Raw genomic sequence first — 17028 nt, forward strand, 5'->3', positions numbered from 1 at the left:
GAAGTTCTTTCAGGGTTTGGCCACATTCATTGCATGCACAGATGTGCTGAATATCTTTAATAATCTCCCTTTCTTCCCTCCAGTCTCTGTAAATTAGCAGAGCATTGTCAGACTCAGTACTTAGCCACAAAGACCTGTTTCTACCTCACCATCCTGCATGTTATAAACTTTGGATCAGGTCACCAAATGCCTCTGTGCCCTCATACATGGGCAGGCATGTACATGCGATAGTCAACCAACATCTGATACACATTTCAGCACATGATGTATCATCCACTGAAAATGAAAGACAAAAGAGTCATAAATTATCACACAAACCACACTGGAGTGCCATTTTTATCTGCATCGTTATTTAGTGGGCTGTAACTTTACTGCTTTTAAAAATAATTACTTCATTAGATAGGAGATCAAAGTCACTATGCAAAGGGGAGAAATGTCTTCAGAACAAAACAAAAACCTTCAAAGGTTAAACAGCACATTTGGACAGGAGTCGGGGATCAGCTCTCCATCAGTCCCAGAATGATTTTTCATTATTCTGTGAAGGCCCCTTCTTTAATGTAAAGTTTAATGTCAGGAAACACTCCCTGTTTTGTATGTGAATAAGAGAGAAGTAAAGAGGAGGCATTTTTGAGAAATCAGATCAAAGTGCAACTAAGAAAAGACACAATGGGTTGGGAACATCTGATTCAAGAGATCATTTTGTTTGATCCATTGTCCCCTGTTTGCCAAACCATTTACAGCTGCATAAAGGGAGGGAAGAGTGACACCTACTCAGAATGCTGGAGCTGTATTTAGAGTGTAATCTCTTGGGGCAGGAACCATCTTTTCCTTATATAAGTGTACAGCACCCGCATGCTGGGGCTTGATTGAGGCCTCTACACACAATATAAATAACAACAACATTTTGCAGAGGCGCAAATAGCTGCACAAGGTACAAGGTGCTGCAACAATCAAGCCCCTGTTGTGTCTGAGTCCTGGTTACCTTTCTGACAAACACAAATGTTTACTGTGCTTTGTCCGTGCGGCCCCAACACAGCCGTGGGAGAGCAAACGGAGTTCTGCTCTGATCCGCACATCCATGGAGTCCTGATTGCAGAATCTTTGTCACTGGAGTGGATGGAAGAGGCATAACGAGAAGGGCTGGACTTTTCAAATCCCACATGGACAGTACGAAAAACCACCCTAGTTTGTCAACTGAGCAGATGTAGTCAGGATGACAGCGCAGAAGAACTGGGTAAGTTCAGAGTTTCTTTCCAAGTTTCTCCTACTTTAATTTGGTGACCTCTGCCCCCCTACAATGTGGATCCCAACATATCATTTTCATAGCCAATTTCCTAATGAGAACCATACTCTGTGGAAGATATGCATCAGTTAAACACAAGCTACTGTGCACAACGCGGGGTAACTGGGTGAACCCCTATGGCCTGCGTCACACAGGAGGTCAGACTAGATGACCCTAATGGTCCCTGGTGGCCTTAAAACCTAAGAATCTAGGAATCGTTTCTAACTAGAGAGGGAGCTGAAGGCAGACACTGAGTCCCTCCAATTTCAGATCTGGATGCCAACTTTATGACTCAGGCCCATTTCTATTTCTACACGAAAAACCCCATTGGCGTTTTCGAGAGGGTCTGACCCACACATGCCCAACCCTCTCTGAGCGTTAACATCGGAGAGCCAGGTGCTGGTAGGGGAAGAACATATATATTCCAGCAGAAGGCAGTGGTGCACGGCTAGATAAGTCATGTAGGGTCACTTGCTCCCCACCTTGGTTATGGCTGGAGCCTTGCCCCTGAGACCAGTATGACCAGTTCCCAGTTCAGAGCAGCATGTAATGGTGACTGGGAGCTAAATACCAGAGGGCAGAAAATGGTTCGGATCAAATATCACCCTGCTGAAGTGGAACGGAACTTCCGGTGTCCAGGCATGAATGGAAGGGCAAGTACGGAGTGTTTGCAGGAGCTCTCCAGCCAAGAGAGGGCCAGGATAGACACTGGAGCCATGCTTAGCCCTGACTTCAACTAGACCAGGATTTGGCCTGAATATCTTCCAATAACCCCTCTGGTTGGGTGCCACTGCCCTCGGAGCATCTGCCCCTTGCTCCCAAGATACTCTGTAGCTTATCAACTGTCTATATATTAGAGACAGCCCCCAAGCGACAAAATTCAGACCCAGATTTCAAGCCCTTCACCCATGCTCGGGGGGCATAGGGATCTGTGGATTTGGCACAGCCCATTCAGGAGATAGAGGATGGATCACGGTGCAGATTCCAAGCCAACGGCCCCCGGAACTTGAGATGGGATTGGAGGCCGGATCTGGCCTAGACCCATCTTTCATGCACATGCCGGATACAAGAGGCCAGGCAGCCCTCTCACCCAGCTGGAAGACAGGAGTGATAATATTCTGCACATGCTTCTCCACCCTAGCCATTCACTCTGAGGCATCAAACACCTTAAGGTCTGGCCACATCCCAGGGCTTTGGTGGAGCATCCAGAGCATCGCTAGGCTGGAAACAGATGGGGTTTTGGCCTGCAGTGAGCCCTAATTGACCCAGCTGCTTCCCTCTGTCCCACGCCTGCATTCCCAGTATGCCCTGCTTCCCTCCACTGATTAGTCCCATCTGCCCCTTCTCTTCACTTGGGGTCTGCGGCAGCTGTAGCCATGGCCAGGGTGAGGAAGAGCAGCAGGTCCAGCAGGGAGCAGGGCTGGTGGTGAAGGTAAAGGGCGGGAAGCATGAGGATCTCCACCCAGGGGAAAGGAGAGCCCGTTCCAGAAATTGCTGGTAGGGAAGAATGGGAGAGAGCTGGTGAGGGGAGAACAGCCTCCTTATGCTCAGGAGATGGGGATGGAGAAGACAAGCAGTGACTGATTGAAGTGAGCTGTAGCTCACGAAAGCTTACGCTCAAATAAATTGGTTAGTCTCTAAGGTGCCACAAGTCCTCCTTTTCTTTTTGCGGCTACAGACTAACACGGCTGCTACTCTGATACCTGAACTCAGATGGCATCCCTTAGTTCAGCAGCCTAAACCCAAGCACAGTTCCCTTGAAAGCCAAACCCAGAGGCCTGGGAGATCCCAAGGAAATGCCAAGCTCCAGCCCCAATTACTAACTGTGACACTCTGGCCCCCTTTGAACATGATGGGCCGACAGGAGCCTGCTTACCCTGCGCGTGAAACAGGTGCAGCAACAGGCTGTGAGTCATCCCGACATGCCCCTGCGTCTTCTATTGACTTTTAATTGCTCCTTTGCAAGTAAGAAAATACTCATGAGATTGAAAATCCTACACGTTGGGGCCTGAAACTAGAGCGCTCCGGTCTCCAGAGCCGTTGACGCAAGAGACTCTCCTTCAGGCTGGATTGGCTCTCCTCAGCCTGTATTTATTAGAACTGATTGCACCATCTAAGGAGAGGTGGGACCCTGTCAAATGTAAACAACCCTGCCCGCTCTGCGTAATGTCAGCACCTCAGTCAGCACCTTCCCAAACAGAGCCCTGGGTGGACAGTCAGGTAGGGAGATCGGGGAGGAATGGGCCCATAGGAGCGGAGGGAAATGCTCACACCCCAGGGTAAGGAGGAGGCACAAGGGAACAAGCCAGGGGTGGGACATTAGGGCAACAGAGCTGCTGCAGGAGCTCAATGGATGGTGCTTATATACCACAGTGAGGAAGGCACAAAGGCATTCTCTTTGTTGATTGTCTGTTTGCTCTGTGCTCCTCGCGGTCACTCTGCTTCCAGCTTCACACTCCCTTCTGTGCGCCCCTCCACACCTCTCATTCTCTCCCCTTCCCCACTGCCTTGGGCTTTTCCAGTTATCCCACTCCTGCCATCTTCTAGCCATCGCTGTTCACTTTGCTCTGTAGGGGTTTGCCCTTTGCCTGCCTGGTCTATTTATCCTGCAGGCTCTTCGGGGCAGGGACTGTCTCTCTCGGTGCGTTTGCAAACCACCTAGCACAATGGCGCCACGATCTTGGTTGCAGTCTCTAGGTGCTCTGGTAGTTATGCAAGAACGCAGAGCTAGAAATGGAGAACTAGAGAGGGGTTTGCATCAGCACGGTCTCAATTTTAAACCCACCACCGTTAGCAACCCTGTTGACAACAGCGCTAATGATGCTGGTCCCCTGGGAGAACCTGCCACCATCCAACAATGACATTTTCAGCTGCATAACTCGGGCCTAGATAACTGTCTGGAAAGTTATCTCCTCTCACTAGCCTGTAAGGACAGAGCCAGCAGGTCAGGAGAGAGCAGGCTGGAAATGGGTGGGGGGTTGTTTTGGCTTTTTTAGAACTGGCGTGAAAAGAGCTTTCTCAGACTTTCCACGGAATGGAAACCAATCCAGCCACAGCTCAGCAGGCTGAGGGCCTGATCCTTGCTTGCAGCCTGGCCCCGCCTCAGAGCTTGGTGTAAATGAGAAGTGGGCCCTGGGCAGCTAGCCTGCATTCTCCTCTGTCGGTGAAAGGATACATTAAACAGCCCTGTGAAGGGCTATCGCACTGCATGCATGCTGCGGCTGTGTTTATCCTTCAACCCCATGACAATGGGGTGCAGATAGCACAACCGGGCACTTCTTGTTGAGATCACGCCAGTCTTCCTCAGCGGGTAGATAGCAGTGGAACATTTCCAGCGTACACAACATGCTCCAGTCCTTGCCGATGGCTGGAGGGGGCTGTTAAAACATTTTTTCCACCCTAATGAATTGGCTGCCTGGGGCTGAAATCCTCTCTTGACTCACTAGCAGACATAGCACAGAGCAGATCTGCTTTGAGCCCCCAGTCCCTGACTCGGATCCCAACCTAACATTGACCTAGAGGGAGTTCAGTCTCCAGGGGCCATTCAATTGTTGGCTTGCCTGCTCAGGCTGGAATTGTGCGGGTACCATATGGACTTCTATACACTAAAGACAGGGCCCTGTCTATAGCACCAGTCTCTCTGTTGATCCTGGGGTTTACAACACACTCATCACAGTAATAACTAAGGGAGAGGTTTTCAAAAGAGCTCGGCTCCTGATTAGGCGCCCACGGGGAGTGGCCAGATTTGGAACAGAAGTTGGCATTGCTGGGGGCACGTTGGGTGCTGAGACCTTGAAAATCACCACGTGCCTCAGAGACCGGAGTTATTTCTCACAGGTTAACTAAGCGTCAGACGATGACAAATATGAATTTCCTGCACCAATCAAGCAGGCAGTTGAGGAGTGAAAAGCTCTATATTTCGCCCATTCATAGTCACTAGAGCCATCCACTGGCCAGGGATCTGATATTCCTGCATCTTAGCACTTCCTCACCAGAGCTCAAATCAGCAACTGTGACTGGAATTCCCTTCCAGTCCCCTCCTCCTGTCACTTAGTCATTCAGGGACCTCCTCCTAGAAAGATGTGACAAGGTCAAAGCCAGAATATCTGGAGGCTGCAAGGAGGAGCTGGGAACTGATAGAAATCTATCATCTGGGCAAGACCAGTGTGGCAGAGTTCCATGGAATCGGAAACCAAATGAATCCAATTCAAGACAGGCAGCTGGATGTTCTATGGCTTTAGGGCACTAGTCTAGAATTCAGGGGAGTGGGGGAGAGAAGAAAAGGAAAATCAAATTCAGCTTTTGCAGCCAAGTGTTCATTTCCCCAACTATTTAACAGCTATCGCAGCAGAGACTGTAATTAACAAGACTCGTCCTCTCTGCCCACACTATTACAGTGCTGGATGCTGCCTTGGCTCTTTGAAGTATGTTCACTACAAGGATTAGAAAGGTTCTTTAAATCTTTGTCAGTTATGCTTATGCAGGGCTATAAATGTACCTGGCACTTCAGTCTGCCTTCCCTCCACTGGCTTCTAATTACCTTGTCCTGGCCAGGTCCCAGAGCCTGTGCTCCACCCTCATCTTTCTCAACCTCTTTGCTGCCTTTGACACTGTTGATCACATGGTGCTACTTGAAATCTGGTCTTCTCCTGCCTTTCATTGCTGCGTTCCCCTCCTGCCTTTGGTTGACAGTGTAGCCGGATGGGCTCAAAGTTAGGTTGCTAAAGGCATTCCCAAGGCAGATGTCTTCTTTGGCTTTCTCTAGGGAGGACTGGGCTGACCTTTTGTCTTCGTAGGGGGCTTTAGCAAAAGCAGTGCTAAGAGATGTTTAATGCGGAAGTAATTTGCAATGGATAACAGAAGCAGCTTTATTGAGCCTACTATTTGCTGAACAATGCTTTATATTTTTATGTGCTGGTACCTATTAACCACCCCCACATACACATGGAGGCAGACCGATCTAGTGTAAATAGCCCTCCTACAACAAACTGCTGCAGGACCCTCCAAGTGACAGGCGTACCTCAAAAAAAAGTTGGGTTCAGGTCAGCACTCAAAAGTTACCAAAGCTCTTTCAAGTCCCTTTGTAGCAAGTGGGACAGAACAGATCAGAACTCTAGTGTGAGCATCGTCTTCTTCATGGCATTTACGCTTCTGGTCTCAGCACACGCCAGACTGCCAGGCAAGACAAAAAAAGTGAACTAAATTTCACATTTGGGGACAATGTATACCTTCAGATCAGCGGCACTGCTATGGGTACCCGCATGGCCCCACAGTATGCCAACATTTTTATGGCTGATTTAGAACAACGCTTCCTCAGCTCTCGTCCCCTAAAGCCCCTACTCTACTTGCGCTATATTGATGACATCTTCATCATCTGGACCCATGGAAAAGAAGCCCTTGAGGAATTCCACCACGATTTCAACAATTTCCATCCCACCACCAACCTCAGCCTGGTCCAGTCCACACAAGAGATCCACTTCCTGGACACTACAGTGCTAATAAACAATGGCCACATAAACACCACCCTATACCGGAAACCTACTGACCGCTATTCCTACCTGCATGCCTCCAGCTTTCACCCTGACCACACCACACGATCCATCGTCTACAGCCAAGCTCTGCGATACAACCGCATTTGCTCCAACCCCTCAGACAGAGACAAACACCTACAAGATCTCTGTCAAGCTTTCTTACAACTACAATACCCACCTGCAGAAGTAAAGAAACAGATTGATAGAGCCAGAAGAGTTCCCAGAAGTTACCTACTACAGGACAGGCCTAACAAAGAAAATAACAGAACGCCACTAGCCGTCACCTTCAGCCCCCAACTAAAACCCCTCCAACGCATTATTAAGGATCTACAACCTATCCTAAAGGATGACCCAACACTCTCACAAGTCTTGGGAGACAGGCCAGTCCTTGCCTACAGACAGCCCCGCAACCTGAAGCAAATACTCACCAACAACCACATACCACACAACAGAACCACTAACCCAGGAACTTATCCTTGCAACAAAGCCCGTTGTCAATTGTGCCCACATATCTATTCAGGGGACACCATCACAGGGCCTAATAACATCAGCCACACTATCAGAGGCTCGTTCACCTGCACATCCACCAATGTGATATATGCCATCATGTGCCAGCAATGCCCCTCTGCCATGTACATTGGTCAGACTGGACAGTCTCTACGTAAAAGAATAAATGGACACAAATCAGATGTCAAGAATTATAACATTCATAAACCAGTCAGAGAACACTTCAATCTCTCTGGTCACGCAATCACAGACATGAAGGTCGCTATCTTAAAACAAAAAAACTTCAAATCCAGACTCCAGCGAGAAACTGCTGAATTGGAATTCATTTGCAAATTGGATACTATTAATTTAGGCTTAAATAGAGACTGGGAGTGGCTAAGTCATTATGCAAGGTAGCCTGTTTCCTCTTGTTTTTTCCTACCCCCCCCCCCCCAGATGTTCTGGTTTAACTTGGATTTAAACTTGGAGAGTGGTCAGTTTAGATGAGCTATTACCAGCAGGAGAGTGAGTTTGTGTGTGTATGGGGGTGGGGGGGATGTGAGAAAACCTGGATCTATGCAGGAAATAGCCCGACTTGATTATGTAAAGAGTTGTCACTTTGGATGGGCTAGCACCAGCAGGAGAGTGAATTTGTGTGGGGGGGTGGAGGGTGAGAAAACCTGGATTTGTGCTGGAAATGGCCCACCTGATGATCACTTTAGATAAGCTATTACCAGCAGGACAGTGGGGTGGGAGGAGGTATTGTTTCATATTCTCTGTGTATATATAAAGTCTGCTGCAGTTTCCACGGTATACATCTGATGAAGTGAGCTGTAGCTCACGAAAGCTCATGCTCAAATAAATTGGTTAGTCTCTAAGGTGCCACAAGTACTCCTTTTCTTTTTGCGAATACAGACTAACACGGCTGTTACTCTGAAACTTTTTACTGAATCTTTCAAAATGTTTGGGTGTGGTGTGAATTTTGGGCAAGAGATCAGGGTCGGTTGTGTTTAATCTAAACTGGCTCCTCTACCCCTAATCCTGCCCCTACTTTATGCCACTCAGCACAATTTAACAAGCATTGTGGCTAATGTTGGATGATTAGAGCAGTAATGAGCAAATATCATGCACCCATGAGAGCGCCAGAGGGAGTTCAGGGCAGGAGCTGAGGGGCTGGCTGGAGGGGTGGAATTGGGAAAGGAAGCTGCAAGAGGACTGTGGGACACTTGTGTATTGAATAAGGAATCCAGCGGACTCTCACTGGCTGCTTGGCCAGAACACACCATGACAACAGAACTCGAGTAAGAACGGTGGCTGTCCGGTGAGTTGGTTAAAAACAGAAGCACTGAGAAAAAAATCTGGATTTAAGAACCAGTTTGATATTAGATTTCACTTCCCCAAGGCACACAAAAGATATCAGGAGAAAAATCAAATGCCTGGACTACAGCACCTATCCCACACAAGCTTCTAGATACCAGAGTGGGGAACAGGAGATAGGGACTGCTAAACAGAGAGGTGGATAAGAAAGTGGTGATTGTTTAATGGGATAGGTGGGTCTGAACTGTGAAATTCAGATCAGGACTCCCCCCATCCAAAAAAAAAATTCTTAGGGATGGGGGGATGGGAGAAGAGTAGAACTTGATAGGTGAGGGTCTTGTCTCAAGTTACTAAAGATGGGGGGTCAGATCCTCAGCTGGTGTAAACTGGCATAGCTCTATAGACTTCAATGGAACTGGACCATAGTGCCAAGCTATCCAGTTTCAGAGGAACAGCCGTGTTAGTCTGTATTCGCAAAAAGAAAAGGAGTACTTGTGGCACCTTAGAGACTAACCAATTTATTTGAGCATGAGCTTTCGTGAGCTACAGCTCACTTCATCAGATGTTTACCGTGGAAACTGCAGCAGACTTTATATACACACAGAGAATATGAAACAATACCTCCTCCCACCCCACTGTCCTGCTGGTAATAGCTTATCTAAAGTGATCAACAGGTGGGCCATTTCCAGCACAAATCCAGGTTTTCTCACCCTCCACCCCCCACACAAATTCACTCTCCTGCTGGCTATCCAGTGTGACTCTACTGAGCTCTCCTGTGGTCAGTGGAATTACTCCAGATATACCCCCATGTAACTGCGATCAGAACCTGGCCTGTTACTTCTAGAGATCCCAGCTTAGATTGTATGTTTATGGAAAGTTCCCCAGCTGTTTCTCTATTTAAATCCTTTTCCTCTGTATTTATAGTTTTGCCTTCTAAGTTCTCCACACGCCCAAGCCACAGAGAGAGAGTGTGAGACAGAGTGAGTGAGTGAGAGAGAGAGAGCACACACATTTTTGCCAGCTGACTGGTTAAACAATGATGCAATTTCTTAAAGAAATACTCTGTGTGTGTGTGTGTAGGCAGTTGAGACCATAAACACAATGAGGCAGTGGAGACAATAGCTCACTGTGTTTTAATTGCAATATACGCGAGGCTCACCCACTGATGGAGGTGCAAGAGCTTCGGTGCGAGCTCTCGGCTGTATTGTTCCTCCCGGCCAAAATGTCAATTGCACAATTTTAATTGTCATTAAAAAGCAGCATGTTTGTCAGGACAACTCAGAAAGCTTGCAACATGATATTTCCATTTCCCGAGCTTCCTCTTTTCACTTATATTTATGCAGAGACAGTTATGAAAATTAGGAACTAGGAATATCCCTGCTAGCATATGCTGTATAGTAAATAATATCTCCATGGAATGATGTGGTGCTTGCAAAATACAGACACAAACACATTCTCGTCTGAATGTACTAAGCCACTGCTTTTATCATGCTTCGCGTGTGCCACATTTGCAAAGGCCTGAGACAGAGTCATATCAGGAAAGTATCCCATCCAAGGAATTAGCCCCATCTTCCAGACAACTGCTCATCACTGCAACGAAGTCCAGTGAAAGCCAGGCTAGGAGAAGAAAGTTGCAGGCAAGGTGGCTGTTCTATTTCACAGGTTAGTCGCAGGCTCTGTCAAGCCAATGCCACATAGCAGAGATTCTTCTGCCCTGAGTCAGGATGCACCCAATCTGAGCACACCTTTTCCTACCGGTTTTGGGTGCCCGCTTTCAGATATCACCACATCAACCTCCCCAACAACTGGATGATCCTGCCTAGAAACACTCACAAAGAACAACACAGCTCCCTCCCGCACTGCATCCACTCATGTCCACTAGCACTAAGTTCCTCTGGAGACTACCCAGCTCCCTCATGCAGTTTGCAAGGCTCTTTCACAGCCATAGCAACCTGGAAATTCTTAGCTGGCCATGGGCTTGTTACACTTCCAAAGCAACTTTCCTCTAAGAATCTAGCCTCTACGGAAGGAGCTGGCAAACAGATACTGTGATGGGCATATCAGATAAGCCTTGAATAAAATGGATTAGTTAGAGCTTTACAACCCCGTGGAGGTAACTATGAGTATCCCCTTGTGCATGGGTTAACTCAGGCAATGTCACAAAGTAATTCATGGCAAAACCTAAGAGTCCTGACTCCCAGCCAGTCGTAACCCCACCAGGCCACACTCGCTCCCCAGAGGCTGTTACTCTTAAGGTAGGCCAGATAGTTTGCTTTACAGATAGTGCTGACAGCATGCCCTTGTAAGGTCCCGGCTGCAGATGCCAGGCCACTCAACACTGAATCCACCGCAGCTCCCGGCTTGCCTCCTGCTGTCTAATCAAATCAACTAATGGCCTTAGTTGGTGTAAGTGTAGCCAGACACGCTTAGATTAAGTTCTGAGTCAGCTGAGCTAAATAAAGGTGTCTGTTTAAAGCTGGGTGTTCACCGTTGGACTCTAGTCTGTGCCTTTAGCATGCCTTCTAAAAATAGACAGTGGGAGCCCAAACAAACAGGGTCCTGGGCACAGTGATCTGCACGGGAAGGGAACGGGATAAAAGCACTCCTGCCCTACTGCTGCACCAAGTTTCACTCCAAACTGAGTCCTGCCCTCGGAAAGTTCATTTCATAGCTGCACGCACAAGCGCTTGCAGGCTCACGCCGTAGAGGAATGGAAACAATGCCACGCGACTTCTCGGACCGACCCTGGCAAGAGCCCCCAGCCTGAATCTAAGCATATTCGCCATCGATTTGTGGAGTGACACATTCCAGGAAGACAGGTTTTATCCGATGAAGTGAGCCATAGCTCACGAAAGCTTATGCTCAAATAAATTGGTTAGTCTCTAAGGGTATGTCTACACTACGGAATAAGGTCGAATTTATAGAAGTCGGTTTTTTAGAAATCGGTTTTACCTATTCGAGTGTGTGTGTCCCCACAGAAAATGCTCTAAGTGCATTAAGTGCATTAACTCGGCGGAGCGCTTCCACAGTACCTAGGCTGGCGTCGACTTCCGGAGTGTTGCACTGTGGGTAGCTATCCCACAGTTCCCGCAGTCTCCGCTGCCTGTTGGAATTCTGGGTTGAGATCCCAATGCCTGATGGGGCTAAAACATTGTTGTGGGTCTTTCTGGGTACATATCGTCAGGCCCCCGTTCCCTCCCTCCCTCCGTGAAAGCAAGGGCAGACAATCGTTTCGCGCCTTTTTTCCTGAGTTACCTGTGCAGACGCCATACCACGGCAAGCATGAAGCCTGGTCAGCTCACCGTCACCGTACGTCTCCTGAGTGCTGGCAGACGCGGTACTGCATTGCTACACAGCAGCAGCAACCCATTGCCTTGTGGCAGCAGACGGTGCAATAGGACTGGTAGCCATCATCGTCATGTCCGAGGTGCTCCTGGTCGCCTCTGTGAGGTCGATCAGAAGCGCCTGGGCAGACATGGGCGCAGGGACTAAATTTGGAGTGACTTGATCAAGTCATTCTCTTTAGTCCTGCAGTCAGTCCTACTGAACCATCTTATGGTGAGCGGGCAGGCGATACGGATTGCTAGCAGTCCTATTGCATCATCTTCTGTCGGGCAGGCAAGAGATGAGGATGGCTAGCAGTCGTACTGTACCATCTTCTGTCGAGCAGCCATGAGATGTGGATGGCATGCAGTCCTTCTGCTGCCAGCCAAAGATGTAAAAGATAGATGGAGTATATCAAAACAAGAAATAGACCAGATTTGTTTTGTACTCATTTGCAAACTCCCTCCCCGCCCCGGTCTAGGGGACTCATTCCTCTAGGTCACACTGCAGTCACTCACAGAGAAGGTGCAGCGAGGTAGATCTAGCCATGTATCAATCAGAGGCCAGACTAACCTCCTTGTTCCAATAAGAACAATTACTTAGGTGCACCATTTCTTATTGGAACCCTCCGTGAAGTCCTGCCTGAAATACTCCTTGATGTAAAGCCACCCCCTTTGTTGATTTTAACTCCCTGTAAGCCAACCCTGTAAGCCGTGTTGTCAGTCGTCCCTCCCTGCATCAGAGCAACGTCAAACAATCGTGCATCTGAGTTGAGAATGCTGTCCAGAGCAGTCACAATGGAGCACTCTGGGATAGCTCCCAGAGGCCAATACTGTCGAATTGTGTCCACAGTACCCCAAATTCGACCTGGCAAGGCTGATTTAAGCGCTAATCCACTTGTCAGGGGTGGAGTAAGGAAATGGATTTTAAGAGCCCTTTAAGTCGAAAAAAAGGGCTTCATCCTGTGGACGGGTGCAGGTTTACATCGATTTAACGCTGCTAAATTCAACCTAAAGTCCTAGTGTAGACCAGGGCTAAGGTGCCACAAGTCCTCCTTTTCTTATTCCAGGAAGAGATTCAGCCAGGAAACTGGAGCTGCAGAAACATTTGTGGGTCTCCAGATCAGTTCACAAGCAGAAACAGAGGCCAAACTTCTGCTTATCCACTAAATTATTCGCTAAGCTCCCAGGGAAGGTGTAAACTGATGAGCTCTCCCACCCACCCAGGAAGGAGGCAATGCCACACCTAGTGTGGTTCAGCCCCTGCCGCAGGGCACAATTTGCTGGTTAAACAAAAAACTGAGAAGTAACATCAAAGCAAAGCAATTCCCCTTCTTCACGTGGGCTGCAGCCCCCGACTCCACAGACCTTAGCCTCGCCTTTCTCAGCTGCTAGGCCTGGAAGGACACACAGGTCCCTTAATTTCCTTGCTGGGTCATGTGGCAGGCAGGTGTCCCTTAGTCCTTTCCTGGCTGTTATCCTGTCACAGAAGGTCTCTGCCACAAAATCACACAGTGTTTTAGCTGGGCTCAGAGTAGAGCTGGGTGAAATTTTTCAAGACAACAAATTTTGTTTCCACCCAAAACTGCAGATTTGGATCAACCGAAGCATTTTGCGGATTCACAGCCGATTCGCCAAATTGTTTCGGTGGGAAAAAAAAATTCAGAAAAAATAAAAATATTTCATGTCAACCTTTTTTAAACGAAAACTTTTGATTATTTTACTTCGAAACAACATTTTGTTTCAAATGATACTTCAATTTCATTTTAAAAAAAGGTTAAGAAACTAAAAAAATGAAACAATATTTTGTTTGACCCAAAACAATTTTTTGTTTGTTTGTTTTCCATTTTTCTGTTTGGCCTGAGAACCGGAAATCAGTTATTTGCACAGTTCTAGTTCAGAGACAGCAGAGATGAGTATAGGTCTGTTCGTTCACCCTTTCTCTAACTCAGCACAGTCCTGAAGCATGTGTCAATCACAGAGTCTAGGATGCAATGACCAAAATGCATCCTAAAGGTACGTCCCAGTCCAGTGCTCCTCTAATCTACACCATGGGCTTTTGCTCCTTAGAACTTCTCTGCAAGAGCCATATTGCCAAGGAGGAAGCAATGCAGAAAGGATGGCGGTGCACGGCTCTAACCATTAGAGATCAGGATGAGACCCACCGTGGGAGCCAGATTAGCCCACACCTGCTTGCTGCTAGGTTCTTATACCTTCCTCTGAAACATCTGCTGCTGGGCACTGTCAGGGGCAGGATACTGATCTTGATCAACCATGGGTGTGATCCAGTCTAGTAATTCCCGTGCTTGTTAATTGTAACTAACAAGAAGCAAGAAGTGGATGATGTCTTGAAGTTGTCCTTTAGCACAATATGAAAGCAATACAGAGAGTTCACTCTATCTAGTAACAAAGACAAGTGTTCGTCTCTAAGGTGCCACAAGTACTCCTGTTCTTTTTGCGGATACAGACTAACACGGCTGCTACTCTGAAACCATTTATTAAATACTTGCTCTACAGCAGAATGCTTAGATCTGTTCTATTCGGTGATAAAAGATCATCTATGGAGCTTTCCAGACAGGAGGAAGTTATACTTTTGATTGACAGTCCAATTAGGCAGCCAGTTCTTAAAGACATAGTACTAATGTATCCATTACCCGTTGCCAAGAGGCTCGGACAAGGAAATCACATTACAGGCTGTATTTGCAGTAAGGATGTTAATAAGAGCAGTGATTCACCTGCAGGCATTCACGTGTTGGAAGCCTACTCTGAGGTTTCCTTCCCCTCGTAGTGCTGGCACCACCTACCTTGGGAGGGAGTAAAGAACGGTTCCAGCATCCGTGCAGGGAAAGTGGCAGCCCCTGCAGACTCCCAGTGAAATCCTGGCCCCACTGAAGTCAATGAGGGCTTTGCCATTGACTTCAGTGGGATCAGGTCTTGAGACCTACCTCTGTTATGGAGCTGGAGAGGAAGGCGCTAAAGGGTGGCTTATAGCATTCAGCTGCTGGGCTCCAAGTTTTGCCACCCCCAACCCCTCCTTTAGCCCTGCCTCAGGCTTCAGAAATTGGCTTCCCGCTTTCCCTTAGCTGAAGAACTAGCTGCACCATTAAATTCATTTGCAGAGACATTTTCTACAGCCCCTTCCCTTCTCCTGGCCTTACATCAAACTGGTTGGTGCCAGCCTGTTGGGCCAGAGCAGCCTGAGTCTGGGAAGCACACATGAGCACAGGCAAAGCCTCCAGCTTATAGCGCCAGCATGAGATAGGGTCCAGCTCCCGTGAACCCATGGACACGCTGCACACGGCTTCTGGGCCTCAGGGCCTTTTTCGTACAGGCACAAGGCTGAGGCAGAAATTTTCAAACAGGGGGCACTGTGGCCAGAGCTTCTCGGTTGAGCTATTCCAACTGTCAGGACCTCCAGGTTCAAATCCCATTTGGGGTGACTCAGCCCATCACCCTTCAGAGGTAGAAAACTCAGTCTCTGCCAACGCAGATGAGGCCTTAGAAACTCAGATCCTAGCTGCCATGCGTGAACGTCAATGGTAATCGCTGGGGCTTACCGTAACGTACAGGCTAAAATCTCCCATCACCAATATTATTTGCCTGACCTCCAGCTCAGAGGTGGCTGCTTCTCAGTGGGGGCTGAAAAGATTGCTAAATAGATAGTGCCCAATCCCATGGGGCTTTTGTGTGAATAAGGAGTATTAGAACTGGGCCCACAGCAATGAACACCTCCAGCTCCGCTCATTGCAGGATCCAGGGCACCCGGTGAAAGGTGCTTTTGCATGCATTGTGCTGAAAGGAGTTATTAGAGTGAATATGGCATAATTAGCGAACTAGGACTGATGTCTGGAAAAAGCCATTTCATGCATGTATGCATTCGGGCTCTCCAGGATGAAGCCAGCTAGCTAGCTGTTCCTTTGCATAGCTACAGTAGAACCTCGGAGTTATGAACATCAGAGTTATGAACTGCCCACTCAACCACACGTCTCATTTGGAACTGGAAGTATGCAATCAGGCAACAGCAGAGACCAAAAAAGAAAAGAAAAGCAAATACCGTACAGTGCTATGTTAAACATAAACTACTCAAAAATTAAAGGGAAAGCAGAATTTTTCTTCTGCATAGTAAAGTTTCAGAGCTGTATTAAGTCAACGTTCAGTTGTAAACTTTGGAAAGAACAACCCGCAATGTTTTGTTCAGAGTTATTGAACATTTCAGAGTTACAAACAACCTCCATTCCCGAGAACTCTCTGAGGTTCTACTGTACATGCTCGCAATTACTACAGTGTGAAGTCATTTAGTGCTGAGAGCAACAGCATCAGTGCCAAGCTTCATTTATGCCGAATCCTGCTCAGCTTAAAGAACTGTGTGGGCCGTAGCATCTCTTCAATTAACTTCCGCTGTGATTTGCTACCAACGCACACAAAGACTCAGTACAACTCAGGATGTCTTATAGAAGCACACACACCTTTGCAGTGCAGAACCATAGTTTAAATGAGCCCCGAAGAGGAGCAAGAAAGATTCCGATGAGATTGAAGTGTCAGACATAAAGCTCATTGGCTCTCACATGGAGCTGAAGATTTCACACTTAGAGCTGCGTGAAGCTATTCATGTTCACTTCATGTGTCTCTGCAATGCAAAGAAATTGTCACAAACCTGTGACTGTTGAGAGCTTCACAGTTGTCCCTGTGCTGTACAACATGGTGAGGGATCACAATTCCATGGCAGCAGCGGGAATAGAACTCAGATGCTCCCTCTGCAAAAGCTGTGCTCCTGAAGGAGAATCACCTTCTGCTCAAAGCAGTACAGGACCTATGACACACAGCCATACAATTCTGATTTTATCCAGCAGTCACACACAGACACACACACTATAACCAGTTCATTGCATCAAGTTCCTAAATGTTTTGCAATTTGTGTCCTAGGTGAAATATATTTTCACCAGTCGAAGCAGTTTTTCCACATTTAAAATAAATGAATTCTGCTGGCTTGGAGGAGAATGCTTTTTGGATTTTTGTCCAAAGTGGTAACATCGGCACAGAAATCCAGCCTGTGTAGCAAAAATCGTTCTTTCATGGCAAAAACACAGAG

This window comes from Caretta caretta, chromosome 16 (genome assembly GCF_965140235.1).
Source record: "Caretta caretta isolate rCarCar2 chromosome 16, rCarCar1.hap1, whole genome shotgun sequence".
Classification (NCBI taxonomy): Eukaryota; Metazoa; Chordata; order Testudines; family Cheloniidae; genus Caretta; species Caretta caretta.